This window comes from Perca fluviatilis, chromosome 4 (genome assembly GCF_010015445.1).
Source record: "Perca fluviatilis chromosome 4, GENO_Pfluv_1.0, whole genome shotgun sequence".
Taxonomy (NCBI): domain Eukaryota; kingdom Metazoa; phylum Chordata; class Actinopteri; order Perciformes; family Percidae; genus Perca; species Perca fluviatilis.
The window spans coordinates 14,917,295-14,935,282 of NC_053115.1; the positions used below are offsets into that span (position 1 = coordinate 14,917,295).

The window sequence follows — 17,988 nt, forward strand, 5'->3', positions numbered from 1 at the left end:
GGTAAAGAATGGACTTATTATTTGTATGGTTAGTCTTCCTCATTTAAAATAATCAGTTCTGAAAACCCTTTTTGGCCAACCGTCATGACAAACTATCAATTTACATAAGCGATGTCTACAGAGTTAATACAATTATTTCTTAAAATCTAGCTGATGGATTAATGTGTCAACTCTTTTCTCACATTATGATCAAGAGTGCGAGCCAATCCCTGCCAGCAGTCGCAGTCAAAAGGTTCAGTCCGTCCTCAGGTGAAACCATGGTACTGTGCGTTATAGTCGAGGCAGTTTAACCCCTCCGTCAACTCCATTCAAAATGGAAACCACCAAAGATCGGAGATTACGTAGTAGGGTCGCATACAGTTCCAGAATTTTAGGATCCTCCTGAGATATTTAGATGGTTTCATCCAATATGTGGAGGTCTTTGGACTTTTTCTCTCTTGGCAGATTGGACTGAGGCACAAGTGAGAAACTGATGGGTGGATGGGATCAACAGGACTTTATTATATTTCCGTGTTCTTTACTCAGTGATGAACTCTTGCAACTGGAGTGCACACTGGATGAGATGAGTGCTACTAGGTTATTGAAGCCGTTTTCTCATATGAGCTCCGGACAATGTCAGAAGAAATAATTTGCGGACATTGTCTGAAGTTGTTTCAAACATATAGCACACGACAGGAGATTGTCACACTTAATGTGAATACTCCGTTTGGTTTACACTAAGGGGTGGCACATGGGAAGAGCATGCAGGAGGCACGGACATGACGTGGATAACACCGCGTTCACGTAGCCGGTTCATAATTTGAACAACTTAAATAAATCTCTTGCTGGATTCCTTGAATTTGTCTGATCCAGTTAGACATTTTCGTTGTGTAAATGACCCTTTCTTCACCCTTGGATGTTTGTTTTCTTCCGGTTTCGTTCCAGCCGCATGATTGAAACCTCATCAACATGCCCACTCGCACGCTGTAAATTTTTCAGACAATGACCGGCTCTATTCACACAGATGTTGTACTAGGGAGCTGGCACAATAAAGTTTGTTTAATGTCCGATCCAAATGATTTGGACATTTGTGTTCTCACATACAGCTCCACCGGGTAAGGTCTAAATAATTTCAGGTCTGCAGCGCATGTTTGAAAGAGGCTTGAGTTTTAAAAAACTGAGACAAGAGCAAAGATGAATGATGTGTCACAACAGTGAAGGTCCTGCCTTTGGAGTAGTAATGCTGTTGGTGTGGAAGCAAGACATTGTTTCAAGGTTTTAGCTTGAAAGGCTGACGTCCACATGAATTTGGACCCTTTTCTTTTCAAAGCATTGAGAGGCTATTTGTGAGTCTAAGTTGGGGACAAAGTGATGGTACCAGCAAGCCATTCCAAAAAACCTCTTTAGCTCCTTAATATTTCTTGGCATGGGAAAGTCCTGCTTTGACAGTGCAGTTAACTGTCAATTAGCAAGCTAACTAGGTCTAGAGCTTTTTTCCCTTTTTAATAAGATTTCTTCACTAAAATAATGCACACTCCTGGTAAGAAAATCCAAATGTTCTGAAAAAAATGTAATTTGCTACAAAATTGAGTAAAAATGACAATGATTTGATTTTGGGGATAAAGGATGAACATGCTAGAGCGAGGACTCTCATTATCTGGAAGAGTAATTGTTGAATCACTGGTTTTGTTGGGCAACAAACCTAGATATAGTGTTATAAATGTGCCTCATAGGTCAATTAACTTGGCTTCAAACTGAAGTTACTAGTTACTGCACCTTTAATATATTTTAATAACGTTGAAATGTTGAGTTGACATTTTTTCATCTTTATTTATATAAGCCTGGTTCATTTACATGTTTTTTTTAAAGGTTATTTTTTGGTGCTTTTCCACCTTTACTTTTTTTGACAGGACAGCTAGGTGAGAAAGGGGAGAAGACATGCAGGAAATCATCACAGGTCGGTGTCGAACCATGGACTTCTGCATCGAGGCATAAACCTCTCAGTATATGTGTGCCTGCTCTACCCACTAAGCCAACCCAGCCACATTCATTTATATGTTTATCTTACCAACATTTCCATCTTTCCTCCCTTCCTTTTACAGAGTATCACACACGCAAAGCCTCACTTGTCTTACTCCACTACATGCTCGACATGTACTTTAACTGAAGTTAGATGTTTGATTATTTAACTAATGTCTCATTGCTACAAGCTTAACATGGTTTTATCACAATCTTCTATTTCTTTGTTGTTGGCCACTAGTGTCAACTATCAAATTAAGTGTAAATCACAGATAACTGTGACTAATTTAGATATTCTGCTGAACCTGACAGGCCTCTTTCTTGGACTCGCATCAATCCTGACTGAAATAATGCAGCCACTCATATCTTTATTTCTCTGTCTGTATATGTATAAAAGTCCCAGAGGCAACATGTGAAAGATGTAATGACATTGTGAGCGCTAAAAGCCTGGTTGTAGGGCCAGAACCCAAACAGATATCACTAGCTCACTGAACACATTATCTGTGTACACACAATGATTGACAGTATTCAGTGTTTAGCAGGTACTTCTACAGCAGATGTCAATCTTACAGGATGAGAGATACTGTGTAAAGTGTTTGATTTGGACACTGCACAGTCTAGAATATTGATCAACAGGATTAATATGTATACAAGCTAACCCACCTAATTTGGGACATGACTTTAACAGACAGTCAAATGTAGAGAACTACATTAAAGGAATAATTCACCCTCAAAATCACCAGTTGTATATAAATTACTCACCGAGTGTTGCCTTGAATTCATGAAGAAAACGGAGAAAAGTCACACCTGTTGGAGACTGTTGACTGTGTGTTTTTTGATTCTCCGTTCAGTCATGCGACAATAACAAAGATTTAGATACTCGGTGAGTAATTCACAAAAGGTCATTTTGAGGGTGAAGTATTCCTTTAATCTGAGAATAGCATTCATATAAACTCACTAATAGTTTAAAGCTGCATCTGCATCTATTTATTCTGAAATTGCAAAAGTTGCACTTCACAGGATGTCAAGAACATCTTGATATACAAGGCAAACTAAAAGAGGGAATTGAAGAAAAAAATGTATGTACATGAGGATATTTTTTACTATCAAAAGAGGACATTTTAATAACTTCATCAGAAAATGTTACACTTGTTACCCTTCTCTTTGCAATATTCATGTTGAATATTTCCAGTAGGAGAGTAGAGACAAAAACAAGCCAAACTTATTTACACCAACAAAAATACTGTATTGTATACAAAGTTTATACAATAAAGTATGACTTGAGCAGAATACACCCTTTTTCTGATCCCTGAATTTTGCCACTGGCGGGTCAAACTGTTAATCTACCTGTCACGTTGGCTTGTAGCCAATAAGAATTGAGTGATTCATTAGTTGTTTTTCTCCACTGTTGTTCTTTCACCTTTCCAGGGGCGTAGCACAAAATTCTGGCCCCTAAAGAAAGGCATTTTCTATGGGCCCGTCCCCGCATCCACAACTATTCATTCTAGCATCTTTTTGGGCCCTACTCACATGAGGGCCCTGGGTACTCAGTACCCTTTTTGCCCCCAGTCCGACGCCCCTGCACCTTTCAACCAAGTCTGCCATTTCCTTGGTTCAAAAATGTGGCGGCACATTACTAAGGTGATGAGTCCAGCTAAACAAGCAACCAACAAACAACGACAACGGCAAGGTTTGTAAGTGGCTGAAAATACATAAGAGTCATTAATTATAATGATTTTGTTAATAACTTGACAGCACTTAAATATGTATTCTCAACAAATTCAATGCTTGTGCATTTCCTGTATTTTACTTTTATGAGGCAAAAGAAATTGGCTGGTAAAAAGTCTGTTTGGCTAGTGGATTTTAAAATCTACCTGCCACAGTGGCTGGTGGCAAAAAAGTAACTACAGGACCTGATTGTAACTCAGTCAGTTTCATATTACATATATAATTATACATAACTAGAAAATTGCTACAACACTAGCATTGCAGGGAACTAACAGTGTGGAGTGCAAATATTAAATAGTGCTGTGATCCTGTAATGTCTGAGTAATATCATTAAACATTACAAAGAGTAGAGAAATACAGGAAAGGATATGAGGACAGGGCAGACGTTAAGATTTTTCAGGAAATTATATATTAGAGCAAGTAAATGAGAGTGTCGTTCACTTTCAATTTCAAAATACACAATTTTGTCAGTCTTTGCATGACCCACTCTGCTTCTTGCTCAGTCTCTTTGTCACTGTGAAGTGCAATAGCGCCCCCTGTGACTCAAAATGGTCTCTATCCAAACACATTGCTTTTGCAAGTTGAAATGAGGAACCCTTTAATCTGCTAAAAGCTCCCTCCTTCTTTCGAGGATATGCATGTTTCTCTGTTCCAATGGTGATTTCAAAGATTTAGATTCTGTGGAAAGCAGCAAATTATACCAGGGACCATGTTATGTTTGCTGTTTTTTCCAGCCTGCCCTCTCTGTCGTCCGCGTGGTTTACCACATGGAAAAACTCTCTTCTATTAATGCATGATGTAAAGCCTGATTATAACTTCAAATTGGCATCTGGCACACTATCTTGTCATGTGCAAGGGTGTGGGATCAGGATTTCTTGCCTCCTGATTTAGCCTTGGAAAAATGTTAAAACCCTCATGATTATATTGAACATTTCTAACACATTTTCCTCAGCAATCTGAATAAAGATGAATGTGACATTGTAGTTTTGAGCTGTAGCTCTGAACATGATGAGATTCTTTCAGTTAAGAGCATTCTGAGCATCTTCTTTTGTGTTAATGTGAGTTTAAGTGAGGTACCCCAGTGGCCTGTGGTCATATAAGTAATTTGCAAAGAATCTTCTCGAAATTACTTTTTTATGAACTGCACCAAATGGAAAATCTTTTTGTAAATGCACATCTTTCAGATGTATAACACATATCCATAGTTGTTTGTATAAGTTGTGTAAATGATTAATACATTATTTTTATTACTCACACAATGCAGCCATCTCTTTGGGAAGGTCTGCCCCAAACCGGCCGAAGAGGTGGCTACTGGCCAGCAGGTCGAAGGGGGAGTGGCTCCGCATGGAGTTAAAGGTAAACGGGTACATAGCTCGAGGGAACCCGGTCATGTGACGCACTTGGTGCTCCCTGTTGGTTGCCATTGTGAAAGGTGCTGCTGGCGGTTTGGTTAACTTTTCTCTGACTGTCTTGTTTCCTCCTCCTCCTGCGTCGTCTTCGTCAGGGGCCTGCTGTGAAATTGAAGTGGGCTGCTGCCATTCAGCCCCTCTCAGCTGCTGGCTGCTCTGCCGTCAGACCTTGGCGACCAAGACCTGACCAGGTCCAGACTCTGTAGAAAAAGAGGGAAGAGAAAGGAGGAGGGGTTAGATACTGGAACTAAAGTCTGACCTAGGCAGGGTGGCTTAACAAGTCAAATCAACTACAACAATTCATACAAACATATCAATAAACAAAACATTACCTGAAATAAAATTTTTTTAAAAAGAAGCAAACTCCAGATGAGGAACAAAAATGAAGAAGATGAAGAACAAAAAGAGAGCGTTGAAGAAACCGCAACACTTTTCTCCTGCTTTTTGTCTGTCTTCAAAGTAGTGCCATGATTTCAGGCAACGCCATATGATTTCAATCAGCAGAACAGTATTACAAATGGTCTCTCTGTTTCCTCTGCCAGCCTGACTCTAGCCAGCCTGCTCGAGAACAGCCAGCCGTAACATGGGTAGGCTACAATTAACCCTTTATAACAACAGACACACAAGACCTTCTCATTCTCACTGTACCCCACAGCATAAGCACTCTGTGAAGCACACAAACCGTTGGTGATGATCACCATGTCTCACCTTTCCTGTCTCTCAGGACTCACATAGTGGCTCTGTGACCCTCTTAATAAATTCAATGAGGGCAGCCCTCCCCTCTTGTATAACTCTCTCATCCCCTTCACTGATTTCATGAGTGGGTGGAGCTTAACTCTCTTGTGGTGGAGCTCTGGTAAATACAGCTCGGCCAAAGAATGTCTTGTTGTTTTGGGCCTGCTTCGGCATGGGAATCAAACACCCAGGGTGGGTGAGAGACCGACTGAGAGCATTATGAATTTACGAATGTCCCTCATTGAACTAATAACAAGAATATACAGTTTCAGTAGAAATACAGAGTGAAAAATACATATCTGAACTATCTGTGTTTTAAATATGCATTTGTTGGCAAATCCCTGTCCTTGTCTCTCATTTGTGCTGACAGACTAACTAATGGGTAAACAAATACAGGTACAGTATACATAAGTCACAGTTACACACCTGCCTGTCAATTACAGTGCTGCCTCAAAGGGTCGCCCCATACCTGACTGAAAGTAAACTGTTCCACATGTGGAGGTGAAAATACCAGCCAGAGCAGAGCTTTTGTAGCACATAGACATGCAAACACACACACACACACACACACACACACACACACACACACACACACACACACACACGCACACACACACACACACACACACACACACACACACACACACACACACACACACACACACACACACACACACACACACACACATTCATACAGACACTCAAGCAAAACCTCCAAATTTAGCAAGAGTACACGGTTCCAAATGTTCCATATTAAAAGGGTCAATTCACTCAAAACCCCTCTTGTGTTCTTGTGGCATCTAGCCATGCAGATTATGTTTTTATTTGTTCAGGTTTTGAGATATCTATTTCTGCATCCAACCCAATAAAATAGAGATTGTATGTATTCACAGAATTCAAAAACTTATATTTAAAAAAAAAAAGGAAGAGTGTCCTAGTTACTCTCCACCAGAGATGGGGACTCAAGTCTGAGACAAACAGCTGACTTCAGTCTTGATTTGCGACTCGACCCAAAAGACTTCAGACTTGACTCGGACTCAAGCTTCGAGACTCGTCAACAACCTGTTTTCATGCAATTATTGCTTTTTAAATCTAAATTTATTCATGTATTTCTATTTTCTTTTATTGGCGCATATACGCTGAGGAAACGTATAACGAGCTGCATGTCCCCTGCCCTTTGTCATAATGTGCAACATAACGCACGCGCTGTGCCTTATGTGCGCGCACTCACATAAAAAAAAATGCATTGACGATGGCGACACCAAGTCCTCCCGGAGTTGTGCCTTTTGCCATTAGTTTTGCTTTCAATAACTTTGTAAACAGTGGCAGTAAGCCAACAGCTACATGCAAGGTGTGTGACATCAAGATAAATGATACCGGATCAACAACGCTGAACTTCATCAGGCATCTAAAAACGCACCCATAGGTCAGTCACTTGCTAATGTGAAATAGACGTTACATTTAGCATATATCGTCATAGGTAACAAGCTAACCATTGCAAAGTATTGTGCTTTATAGTTAGTAGATGCTGAGACTCAGACATCCATGGCGCACAGGAGGCGGGACGCACGGATCAATCTCCCCAGGAGCAAACTCATGTGATGCGTAATTGATCCTTTGGATGATTTGTAGGCTATTAAGTGAACAAGGTGTACCCGTTCCACCAAACACTGGGCCGTCTATCTTAATTCTGCACATATTTCTGTTACTGTAGTCCTATTTACTATTTCATTATTTCATCCATGCGTGGTGCAGCGGATCCGTGGCGTCGTGGCGTCGACACACACACACAAACACACACACACACACATTCAGTTGCCAGTTTATTAGGTACCCTTATGCTAAAATGAATGCAGTCTAATACAACAGCACTGCAATAAATTCTACCTTCATGAAGATTAGATTGGTCAGCTTTTGTTGAAACTGTTTTAGAAAGGTGTTTATTCAACTTGGAGGCTGCCGTTTGTGGTGTATTTGAAATGTATTGTATCATACTGAGAGTTTTTTTCCCCTAATAAGCAGTGTACCCTCACAGATATCAATGGGGTGGACAAAGTATTACACCAATCAAAAGGCATCTGTGCTACTATTATTAGAGTAAAATTCTTCTACATCCTTTGTTGTTGCAGCAGCTATTTCTTCCCCCACACACATGCACATACAGCACATATTACATATTCACACACAAAGCCACAAAGTCAGCGCAGTGAGTGTTGTTTTTAAAGTCATATTTCCCATATTGACATATTCTCTGTAACTGTTTGGCTCTGCTGCGGTTTTTCTTCAAAGCAAAGTCTGGTTAGGGAGAGTCCCTGGAACTATTTTCACAAAGAACTTTTGTGTTTGACGATCAGAAAATGTCAAACAGGTTGGTCAAAGTGTGTAGTGATTTAAAAAAAGTAATTACATACATGGTGTGGAATGGTCACATTTTGCAAAACATATGCATGCACATGTCTCTCTAAAAGCAGAACACAAGAAAGATACAAGCACGGACATGTAGGTTGCAGAAGTGAACATACACAGATGTTCTTTGACTTTAATCATGTTCATGGGCAAGTAATCAGTGGAAAACACACTGCGTTCACACATGTTGAAGCACCATTAAAAGTTGCAATTGACCTTGAAGAATGAAGGCGCAAATATAGGACGGAGGATCCCTCCACAGATGCAGCTTTTGAATCGTTCGGCTTCGAGTTGACTCTTTAACCAAACAAATTCAAAGACCAAAATCACCAGTATGAAAGCCAGATGTATAAAAGGATCGGGATAAAGAAAAAATAAAGTGTGGAAAGCTGAAAAAAAAGATGGAAAAAGATTAAGGGAAACAGAGGAAAAGAAAGGGAAGGAACGAACATAGGAGGGAGTTTCAGGCATCTGGCAGGCCATGTGTAAGAAGTGAACAGAGTCCTGTTAATTAGAGACATACTGGAAACTGGATTAATAAGAGAAAGAAAGAACTGTAGTAAAGAGCATGGACGAAGGGAGAAAAAAAAAAACGGGTTGAGCACGGTTCTATTTCCACTAATAAACTATAAAATAATGTGTGCCCAAGCCAAGGAATTGTTTCTTTCTCACTAATGAGTAACACACCCCCCCATCACTCTCCCTCCAGGGGGAATACACCTTGGGTAGGGCAACAAAAGCAGTGCTGTGTCTACACGCCTCCAGGCCATACTGCTGCTTTATGAGACCTGGCTGGGTCGGGTCAGACTAGGTCACCTGGTCCTGGTCCTGGTCCTGCTATCACACAAATACACCACCGTAGACAATCACACACACAACTGATGCTCCCTTTTCCCAGACTACGGGGATTAAAAACAGCTTTAGTGTAAAAACGTTGGGGGTTTTCCACCTCTCTGTCTTTTCCAACAAGCCAATACATAATGTCAACTTTGTTTCCACATAACTTCCATCAAACTACGCTTTTAGGAGCTACCTCGTTGTGTTCAGTGCATTGTAAACATCTTTCAGCTGTAAACAACTGTAATGAGAACTCAGTTTGACATGTTTAACTAATTAAAACAAAAGGCATAACTGCAACCCCCTGCATGCGAAAGCCATGTAGGACTCATCATTTGTGGGTGACAAGCATCTGTAAAAAAGTGACACTGCCAACGTTAGCGTTCTGCATGTAAGCAACACTTGAAAAATGGCCCTAGGTTGTTTTAATAAAAAATAAAAAAAAATCTCTGTTGTATTTTGGTCAGCCAACAACAAAACTGCAGCAGGCAACATCTGGTCAGGAGTGAGACAGACAGCCTGTGCTCTGCTGGGTCTCAGCTGGTTAAATCTTTATTCTGTCCCCTCCTGTGTGATCACCTATACTGTGTTTGAATGATTTTGTAGTTTTTTACATATTTCTGTTTCTGTTGTCAGATAACTGATTTAGCAAAACAAAAATAATGATTTGTTTTTAATTAATTTACAGGTAGCAGTTCTACCTGTAGTGCAGGCAATCTTGACTCTTGATTCTGATTTTACGACTGCAAAGTCATCTGACAAAATCAACATCAATACAGCTTAATGACAACACCTGTATTTCATGACTGGCTATATTAAAAAAACATTTACTTTCCGTTAGAAGTGGCAGAAAGTTGACTTCCTAACTTTACTGCTGTTTAAAAGTATAACATAATGGTGTTTAAAAGCTTTGTTGTGTCTCAGATCCAGAGAATTTTGGTACATTTTTCGGTTGTTGTTGTTTTTCTGCATGTTATAGTAAAATGCTCCTGATGGTGTGGGGAGATGACTGGGGAATTACAGTTAATCTTCAGTTTTATAGCATAATGATTCCACTTTTAGGGCTGAAGAATGTGTGGTAACATTAAGTCTGTGTGTTTTTTAGTTTTAGTTTGTGTATAAACAACAGCCTCAGTTAAAGCGTTCACAAAATGGAGCTTGATCAGGGTGCGTAGGTTAATAAGAACTATATACACTGTATATTATACAGTATGTGTTGTTTGGAACTGGCACTGTTGACTATCCTTGGTATAAAAGATGGGGAAACATCATGGGAAACATGAAAGGATTATACAATCCTGTATATTAGGCTAATTAGTTGGCATGGAAAAGCATGTAATCATATAGTTCTGAGCAGCGCTGAGTACGTTTTAGTACCTTACATGTTTTTCTTAGTCAATTGCCCTGGATGTTAACCAATTATTTTATAGAACAGATAACAATATCCATCTGAAAGGAATAATAGCTCCCAGTTCCCTGCCCTGTTTGGACAGGCTTCACAGTGGCAGCAACAAAACAGCTGTGTTGCTAGTGTACTTTTATGGTAGCGCATCAGTACTTCTGCACATGTCAGCATGCATACGCCTGTTTCGACTATTCTTTTAATCGTTAAACACTCCGAGTCTCTCTTTAATTCTACTGGCATCACCTGATTCAACTTATTTCATGTCATAAAATCCCCCATCAATGCCACATAGACAGGTTTCTTGCTCTCATTATTACTGCCATTTCAAAATGAACTCTCCTCATAATATAATAACTTGTGTTGTAAAGATGGAATGAATTTGAAGTCTAAATTTAGTTGGAAAGGGCTGACTGCAGGTTGACTGCATGAGTAGTATCATTTGTCAGAGCTTGGTCAGTGGTGGTAGATGGGTACCCTGTGGTTTGAGGCGCCCTTTCTGTCTCTACTATTATTCCTTTTTGCCTCGGTCCATCCTGTAATGTTATAAACTGTGTTCTAAACTGAATCTGAGAGTATAGAGTCAATAAACACTGAGGCATATTAATAGATTAGGCGATTAGGGCACGGTTGTGCGGCGGTGTGATAGTGTCACTTAAAGGGCCCATATTTGTCTCCATTGTGCAAGTATTTAGCCATGATGCTAGAATGTCAGGTCTTACAAGTATTTTTTTTGGCATCCCCTGCGGTCGCCACTTCTACAGCCTAAGCGCACTATCCACGTTCAAACGAATGGGAGGGTGCAATGCTTGATTTGGTGCGATTGCAGCCTAAAACCTATACACTTGGACTATGCAAAGTCAACATAATTTTTTTTGGCAAAGCTATGTGCACAATGGAAAATGTTCAACTTGTCTCAACTACAAAGGAGTTAGAGGATGGATACCCGAACCGAGCCCGTTGAGACCCAGTTCGGACAGATATTTAGAAATGACGTTCGGGTTCGGGTCGGGCTCGGTCACATCAGCGCGATAAGGCATTGAACATTTAAAATTTAAAACAGCTTATTATGTAGGTGCGCGCCTGTGTTAACGTGTGCTTGTTGCCCCGTGTGCGCTGATGCGCTCATCTGTCGACATTTCGAAAATGCCTTCCTACAAAGCGGGCTTTCCACACAAACAAACATGTGTCATTAATATGAGAAAGAAATTGAGTTTAACTGTGTCGGGCTCGGGTCGGGCTCAGACATAAATATCTTAAAGGTCCCATGACATGGTGCTCTTTGGATGCTTTTCTATAGACCTTAGTGATCCCCTAATACTGGATCTGAAGTCTCATTCCCGAAATTCAGTCTTGGTGCAGAATTACAGCCACTAGAGCCAGTCCCACAATGAGCTTTCCTTAGGATGTGCCATTTCTGTGCCTGTAGCTATTGAGGAGGAGAGGGGGGGCAAGGTGGAGGGTGGGGGTGTGGCCTTGACCAACTGCCACTTTGCTCATTTGAAAGCCATGATGTCTCTCTCTCATGGGTTGGCCAAATTCTCTGGGCGGGCAAAGCAGAGAAAGGGGAGGTAACCTTGCTTGTTATGACCTCATAAGATTCCAGAATGGCCCATCTGAGCTTTCATTTTCTCAAAGGCAGAGCAGGATACCCAGGGCTCGGTTTACACCTATCACCATTTTAAGCCAATTGGGGACCATAGGCAGGCTGGGGGAACGCATATTAATGTTAAAAAACCTCATAAAGTGAAATTTGGGACCTTTAATGCCTTTAATGTCGGGCTCGGGCAAGGTTCGGTTACTGCTCTGACAGAAAAATGCGGCCTGATCTGCACTCTAAAAGGAGTAAAAGCACATTTCCAGGTTTTAAGATTTCAGTCAGAAGCTTTTAGGTACAGAGCTTGGAAGAAATGAGAAAGGTAAATGTTAATGTGTTAATACTGTTAATGTTTCATTACATTAAAACAGTGTCAGTTAAGTGACATCAAACTAGCACCATAGGGTATAAATGCTCTGCTCCACATCACATAATGATTTCGTTTGTTTCGTATCATCATGTGGTTGATTAGTTCTTAGTGTTAGCATATCAGATGGGTTAAATCATGATGGGATTTTTTAGCCTTAAAGCTGTAGTGCGTAGTTTCTGTCGCCCCTATGAGGAATTCTAAGTAATGACAACAACACTGTCGGCGGGTCCACATGATACAAGCCTTCCGTGATCGCGCACGTGCCCCTACCCCTCCTCCACGCAGTTGCTAGGAGCCACGGAGGAAACGGAGGATTAAAAAAACATGATGGACTCTTCAGAAGAGGTCATTTTCTTCACTCGTCACAGTTTCTGTGCGCAAAAGTGACAGGACGACACAATCTTCTGAACATAGCCATACTGAGAAATACAGAGAGAGTTGTTTGGAGCTGATAGTCTTGCCAAAATTCATTTGGCAATGGCTTGAATGTAACGGACGTTCGTTAATATCAAAAGGTTATGCACTAAAGCTTTAAATGTGGGTTCACCCCATTGAAAGTGTACACAAAAAAAAAACACACTTTGATCTTTTGGACTGAGAACAGAACACATGGACTGAAAAGTCTCTTGTCAGTAAATAGAAAATAATTTTTTATCTTCCCAACTATTTTGTCATCTTTCGGTTGTATCTTCTGTTTCCAAACTTTCAGTGTTTGGGTTCAATCCAGAGTGATGTGATTCAGCTGGATAACAGGCGAGGGTGCAATGGTGCTACAGACTCTTTCTTTTTGAATGTATTGGTTTTGTTATTTTGTGTGGTTCTTTTGTGGATACGAGCTTTGCTTATCTGCTGTTTGTTTTTTCTCTTTTATTTGGAATTCTATTTGCAATTATCAGTAGACGATTGAACACATTTTTGAGCCACTTTGACTCGAACAACAGAAGAAAGTTCATGGTTTTGTTCAGCTTGCAGATGTATCAATAAAGAGATTAGAGAGTTGTACTAAGGAAATCAAAATCAAAACTTAAATACAATCTCTGTGTTTGAAAGCACAGAGTTTGTAGCTACAACACCGAGCCAACTAAAAGGCAGAGTCTGAAAGTTAAAAACTCCCCAAAAAACAGCCAAATGAAAAAAAAACATGACTTCAGCAGGGGCAATTAACTGTAAACCAAAAAACCACAATCAACTATGACTTCTTCTGAGAGAAGGCAGCCAGGGATGATCTGTGCTGAACACACCAAGTAGAAAATGCACATACTGACACACAGAAACCATTACAGAGGGGAACAAACACAGGCACCATCACCCACAAACAACATAATTAGATTTTCCAACAAATGACCTATATTTATTGTCAAACTGACATGTAAAAATGTCTTTTGAGGAATACAAATATCTCAAGGCCATAAACCATCAGTGTCTGACAGCCATCTTATAACCGCAAACTGGTTCTGGCTGTGGCAAACACATATTTTCATTTTATGCATTATCCATTATGTTTTAGCTTAGTCAAGAATGTACATACAGATGTATATATTAGGCCTCAAAACAACATTTGATATCTATTTTCCAAGCGTTATTACTCAGAAACATCTTTCAGAATGATTGCCAGACATTCATTTTATGTAAATGATTTCCAATAAGTTTGAAGGGGACAAAGTTGATAGTCAATATGTTCCCTGTGACGTCTCAACCCAAACATTTTGGGAAATAGATTATTTTGCTTTCTTACCGAGAGTTAGATGACAATATTGATGCGTCTCATGTCTCTAAGCTAAGCTTCATATTTAGCATACAAACATAAGAGTGGTATCAATCTTCTCATCTAACTTACAGTAAGAAAGCCAATAAACTTATTTCCAAAACATGTTGAACTAATCCTTTAATGGCACACCTGTACTTACAGTTCAGTCTTCAAGAATAACAGTATATCCACTAAAGGGATGTCTTCATCAAATGTTTATGGATGGACATAACCACTGTTTCCAGAAAAGAGTTTAGTTAGTTATGCTGCATATGATTGAAATTAGGCTGTATCCTCAACATTGGCAATTTTCAAAAAGATCAATTGAATTATTAACAAAAGACATTTAAATAAATCCAAGTTTTCAATTAGTTACAATTTTGCTTGTTTGGGTTGATATTCACACTACTCCAAAGTGCAATCATCAAATCATCTCCACCCAGTAGAAAATTATTCTTTTCATTCTTTGCCACAAAGCGTCACTTGACTCTCGACTAACATATATAGCTTTGCACAAATTTAAACTGCCCGACATACTTGGAATAACACAGTGTGAATTCTGTGTTAGCAGTGCTAATGTGGATGATGTTGATGATAGTAAAGCTTCATAAAATGCACAATGTTGTCATTATGTGGAGCCAACCCTGTGGGCTTCCGAGGGTCTCCAGGTCGGGGCCGGGGTCAGCCCCTGTCGCTCCAGGCTCAGCAGCCCGGGCCATGGGTCAGGCCTAATTGAAGCATTTCGTAGGCAGCTTTTCATTTAGTATTGAAGTGAAAAGTGTGTCTGAAGACTGCCTGAACCCCCCACCGCATATGTCTTACACACACACACACACACACACACACATATATACACATACACACACACACACACATAAGCTGTGCCTTGCTGTTCCTCTACACAGAGGATTAGAAGTGGGTTTAAAGGGACTTGTAGCCTGTGCTGAAGAGCAACCCCGGGCCATGATTAAACACACTGAGAAGCTCTTTAGATACACTGAGACACATTTAGCCCTAAATTTCGAAAAAGAAATGCATTGACAGCAATAATGAACAAGTGATTTCGATCGCATGAAGCCAATTGGGCACGTCGAGCAGAACCACAGCCAGTGCATGGCTCTCAAAATAACTCTGTGGACGATATGTAATTCTGCAGGACAACCAAACATTTGTGTCTTCCACTCTCAAAAACAAGTAGCACATGATGGCTTCTTTGTTTTGGAAGTTTCAAGTTTCCATTTATGTGTAGCTAGCATGAGAACAACCCTGTACAAAATTAAACTCAGCTGACACGGAACAGCAAAGATGGAGTATTTTTTTCCTATACTGAGGAAATAAAGAAGAAGGAAGTCAGTGAGACAGAGAGAAAGAGAAAGAAAGAGGGAGAGGAGTGGAGCCAGATAGCCTCCTTAGCCTGAGGGGCTGTCATTCTTGAAAAGTGGAGAGAACAAAGACAAGATTGCAATGCAGTTAAAGGAGTTATATCCAACACACCCAAACCCATGCGCACACAGTTTTTCAAGAAATTTCTTTTCCAAATGATGAAACCAAAGAAAAACAATAGGACTTAACCAAGAGCAGATGCATCCACCCTAAATGTTAGGTTTTAAAAGATGAAAAAGCTGACCTGGGATCAGAGAGAAAGAGTTAACTCAGTAGCCGACACTCTGCAGATGTCCACTGACATAGAAAATGACCAAGGGAAAGCATGGTAAAATAAAACCTATTCAATCACAAGAGAAGACGAAGAGAAGAACAAGAAGAGTTATATTTAGCGAGTCATTCACTGCTCTTCAGAATGTGATCTCTAATATACTATATATTGTTTACACCCAGCTGTTTATGCCCTGCTTATAGACTCGTCCACCTATTCCTGTGGATGTGCTGATGAGCATTCCTCCAGACATTAAGGAAAATTAATCTGGAATAGATTTGTCAAGAGTTTGCTACAACAGCTCGCAGCAGGGCCTCGCATTGGAGTGCATAGAGCAGAGTGGCATGCTCAGCAGTATGGTGTTAGCGGACAGACGCGGGCAGCTCGGATCAGCTGGGAAGAAGCACTTAGCAGATGAGTAGCATCTTAATCACAATCATCAATCAAGCAATGCATCTGTATTTATACAGCGCATGTCGCACAAAGGATGCTATTTGAAATGATTCACAGACTGTATAAAAAGGGGGTCAGTAAGTGTATTCACACACACACACACACACACACACACACACACACAATGCAAAGCAGCGGCAGCAGTGATCAGACACATAGCAGACTGTCTTGTGATATCCGGAGTAGCCTATTTCAGTGTTGGGGGTTCATACTCAGGTAGACCAGACCTACTCAGCCATTTGTGATGTTGATGGAGTGTGCATCATGTGACTGACAGCCAGTCTATTGGCTGAGAGCCTGCAGGCTAAAGCAGCCACTTCGTCTGCTGCTGGAAAATGGCCTGAGATGGTTACTGTGCTCACCTGTAGCACAGAGACTGATGTATGCAACAGTAGAAAACAGTATGTTATAACTTCTCCCCTTATCTATGTAGTTCTTTAGGGGAATTACAACATCCATTATTAACAAAACACAATCCAATTTTCTTTATTTGTGTAGAGGACCTTAGTAGTGATCATAATCTTTCGGCATCCGTGAATCAGAGTTTATGAAGTCACAGAGATGTGCATCCATCAGTGGGGAAAACAAATGAGACACACACACACACACACACACACACACACACACACACACACACACACACACACACACACCTCCACAAGCATTCATATCCTCACATGGAGCGGCCCTGCTCCACATGCAAGTGCTGATCAGCTTTCATTCCCTTCCTTAGCTGTTTCTGTTGTTCTTTCCCTCGCTCAAAATCTCTGTTCTCAATTAAAGCTGTCCTCAGGAAACTCAATCTCACCACTCATGCTGTCCCAGAAACACACATACACACACACACACACACACACACACACACACACACACACACACACACACACACACACAACACACACACACACACACACACACACACACACACAGAAAGAAAGAAAGGAGAGAGACAAGAGAAACACACACACATCTCACTCATGCTCTGACATGTCCTCTTTTCTCACACACACCGCCAACAGAGGTTATAAGGAAAAGAAGATTTGAAAAAAAAAAAATGGGATTGAAAACCAAACTTACCAGACTGGGATGTGAACGCGGCACACAGTGTGGTGGTCAGCGAGGGTAAGTCAGTGGGGAAATGAGCTGAGAAGGAGTGTAGTAGTTGTGTTTGTCAGTCAGAAGTCCCTCTCATAGCGACGACAGAGCTCAGCCTGTTGCATTCCGCCTCCCTCTCCTTTTCCCGTCTCTCTCTCTCTCACTAACACACACCCTCTCTCCCTCTCTTCTCCTGAAATCATTGTGTACTCTGATTCACAAACCCTGCCTTTGTCACGTGATCCAACACTTCAAATATACAGCACATTTTTAACCAGCCACAGAATGCCTGAAGGAAGGGAAAACAGGGTCCAGAAAGCTTAGGTTTCAACTTGCTGCCCACCCCCTCTTCCCGTCTCTCTCTTTCTCTCTTTCTTTGTCTCACAGTCTCTTTCTCTCTCTTAACCTCCACTCCTTCTACACTGTATTGCCAGTCAACAGTCTTTTGTTGGATTTTAACTCGTTGAGTGTTTGTTTTACATTTCTAAATGTGTTCCTCCTCTCCTCACCATCCAAAGATAGACCTACACCAACACACAGCAAAGCGGTGCATGCAT

General features: G+C 40.7%; 1 pseudogene; it reads right to left on the minus strand.

The window, feature by feature from the left end:
* The window catches only part of LOC120556697, a 44,148-nt pseudogene extending 26,437 nt beyond the window's left edge, over nucleotides 1-17,711 (minus strand).
* Between the last annotated feature and the right edge of the window lie 277 nt (nucleotides 17,712-17,988).